This window comes from Schistocerca serialis, unplaced genomic scaffold (genome assembly GCF_023864345.2).
Source record: "Schistocerca serialis cubense isolate TAMUIC-IGC-003099 unplaced genomic scaffold, iqSchSeri2.2 HiC_scaffold_1227, whole genome shotgun sequence".
NCBI lineage: Eukaryota > Metazoa > Arthropoda > Insecta > Orthoptera > Acrididae > Schistocerca > Schistocerca serialis.
This window is the reverse complement of record NW_026047433.1, coordinates 32501-35000: the sequence shown is the minus strand read 5'-3', so window position 1 is coordinate 35000 and position 2500 is coordinate 32501. Positions and strand designations below refer to the sequence as shown.

General features: G+C 64.2%; 1 pseudogene; it reads left to right on the top strand.

Moving 5' to 3' along the window:
- Positions 1-2500, top strand: part of LOC126436129 (large subunit ribosomal RNA) — a 7986-nt pseudogene that overhangs the window by 2987 nt on the left and 2499 nt on the right.

Genomic DNA, 2500 nt, shown 5'->3' with positions numbered 1-2500 from the left:
GCTGCTGCGAGGTGCCTTCCTTGGGTTATAGTTACAGGGAGAGTGATGCGCAATACATGGGCCTAGCCCTCTTAGCCTCTCCTCTCCTGCGGTCTTCTCCCCTTCTCGTGGGCCCGCTGATTTCGCAGAGTGGAAGACCGCACCAGGGGCTTGGGGGGGTTACCAGCCCCCCCTCGCACTATCCCTTTTTTAGTTGGGGGCAGTAAGCAGAGAATAAGTGGTGGCCCTTCCGCTGAAGGTGCCACCCCAACTCCCCCAGCACCTAGCCGGCCAACCGGCCGTGCCGAAAATCTTGTAACTTTTGCAGCTATGTATACCTGTAGTGAGTGCCACCGCAGCTTTACAACCAAGAACGGTCTCGGGGTCCATCGCCGCCGCCAACATCTTGCGGCCGCCAACGCGGAGATCGTCACGGAGAGGCATCGCGCGAGGTGGACGGAGGAAGAAGTCCTGTCGCTCGCCAAGGCGGAGGCCGAACTGTTCCTTGAGAGGGACGCCCGGTTCTTCTTCGTCAATCAAGAACTCATCAGGATGTTCCCCGACCGAACGCTCGAGGCAATCAAGTGCCGACGGCGGCAAGCTGCCCACAAGCAGCTTGTCCGCCAATTCATGGAGGCGCTTGAGATCGGTCGGGGGGAAGAGCCGGCGTCCCGCCGGGGAGCAGCGAGCCCGCTGCCTGACGCGGGCGAGGCCGCTGCGCCGCCCGTCGACGCAGCCGAGGACTTCGCGGCCGACACCACCGGGCCGCCGCCGGAGGGGCCGACTGACGCCGCCATCTGGGAGCATCTGGCGGGGCTACCCGCTTCCGCCCAGCGTTTCTCTGCCCTGGATCGTGTCATAGGTCTGGGGCGGGGCACGCCGCCCGATGTCATCCTGGGCATGCTCCCGGATGCCCTTGCGTCGGTCGGGTCCAGAGGGGAGAGATCGATCACCAGGACACAGCGGCCGCGCCAACCATCGAAGCGGCCGCCTGCCGCGCCGCCGACGCAGAAGCGCAAGCGGCGCCGCTGGGAGTACGCGAGAACGCAGGATGCCTTCCGACGGTCGCGTGCACGTTGCGTGCGCGGCCTCTTGGATGGCACCCTGCTCCAGCCGCCACCTGCCATCCCTGGTCTGCTGGACTTCTGGGCGGACCTCTTCACCAAGAAGCCCATCTCCACCGCGGGCTTCATTCGTGACCGCCTCCTCCCGCACTCAGAGCCTGTCGCTCTCGAGTGCATATGGGGGCCGGTCACACATGAGGAGGTCGCCGCCGCGTTGCCGCCCAGGGGATCAGCAGCCGGGCCGGACGGCCTTACCCCAGCGGAGTTGCGGCGCCTGCCGCACGAAGTCCTGGTGAAAGTGATGAATCTCTTCCTTCTGGCCCGCGCCCTTCCGGAACGCCTGCTTCGCGCGCGGACGTCCCTTCTCCCGAAAACGGCTGCACCAACATCCCCCGCTGACTTTCGCCCCATTACGGTCTGCTCGGTGTTGGCGCGGACCTTTCACAAGGTTCTCGCGTCACGCCTGATGCGCGCATGTGCTGTGGACGAACGTCAGCGGGCATTCATCCCTCGGGATGGGATGTTGGAAAATACCTTCATCTTGGACACTGCTCTCACCGACGCAGTTCGCTCCTGCCGCTCTGTCTTTGTGGCATCGATCGACGTATCTAAGGCATTCGATTCGGTAGATCATGCTGCCCTTCGCCCCGTGCTGAAGGCGCATGGCCTGCCGGATTGCTTTGTCGAGTATGTCGAGCGGTGCTACGAGGGCAGCACGACAGTGATAGCGGACGGCGCCGGCGTGGGCGTGTCTGTGCAGCCAGCACGGGGCGTTCGCCAGGGCGATCCCCTCTCCCCCCTCCTGTTCAACTTTGCGGTGGACTACGTTTTAGGCCAACTGCCCTCCCACATCGGAGCTCGGATCCTCGGTCGCAGAGTCAACGCTGCGGCCTTTGCAGATGACGTCTTGCTGTTTGCAGCGACCCCGAGGGGCTTGCAGTCCCTCATCGACGCAGCTACCGCAGCCCTCGCCCACCTGGGGCTGCAGATCAACGCCCGGAAGTGTTTCACCCTCGCCTTAGTCGCGTCAGGGCGCGAAAAGAAGGTGAAGGTGGACAGCAATGTCACCTTCACAGCAGGCAATACCACCATGCCTGCCCTGCGTGTGGGTGAAACCTTCCGGTACCTGGGGCTGCAATTTTCCACGGCGGGTCGCTGTGTCTTCAATCCACGTAGCCGCCTGGTGGAGCAGCTTGACGTCATCTCCCGAGCTCCGCTGAAGCCGCAACAGCGCCTCCACGCTCTCACCAACGTACTTCTCCCTGGCCTGTACCACGGGCTGGCCCTCAGCCGCACCCGGGTGGGTGCATTGAAGTCGGCCGACGTTACCATCCGGGCCGCCGTCAGGAGATGGTTCCGCCTTCCGGCGGACACCCCCCTGGGATACTTCCACGCTCCTGTTGCCCAGGGGGGCCTCGGCATTCCATCTTGCCGATGGATGGGTCCGACCCTCCGTC